This window comes from Odontomachus brunneus, unplaced genomic scaffold (genome assembly GCF_010583005.1).
Source record: "Odontomachus brunneus isolate Ranch 3 - 2012 unplaced genomic scaffold, Obru_v1 Obru_scaffold_003, whole genome shotgun sequence".
NCBI classification, from domain to species: Eukaryota; Metazoa; Arthropoda; class Insecta; order Hymenoptera; family Formicidae; genus Odontomachus; species Odontomachus brunneus.
This window is the reverse complement of record NW_022639453.1, coordinates 3,492,750-3,493,110: the sequence shown is the minus strand read 5'-3', so window position 1 is coordinate 3,493,110 and position 361 is coordinate 3,492,750.

The following is a 361-nucleotide window of genomic DNA, read 5'->3' as shown; positions in this document are numbered from 1 at the left end:
TACCATGCGGTCACCCCACATCGGGGATCGCGCGTTGGCGTCCATGCCTATCAACAATCTCTTCCCCCTCAGCGAATGAAACACCGCCTCGAGGTGCCTGAGGTGCCCCTCAATCTCGTCGCTGTACTGGAAGTAGCACGATGCGACGTAGAAAGAGAAGCCGGGCGCCCGCACTTCCGCGCACGCACAGTGCGCGGTGCTGAGCTGCGAGATCTCCATGATATGGAACGAGGGGTTTGAAACTGCCACTGCAGCCCACGGACGTTCCGAGCGTGCAGCGGCCACCCTCGTTCCCTGCCCTAAACCGAGAATTGCGAAGCTCGAGCCTTGTTTCCGGACGTGCATTTCCTGCAAGAGCAGG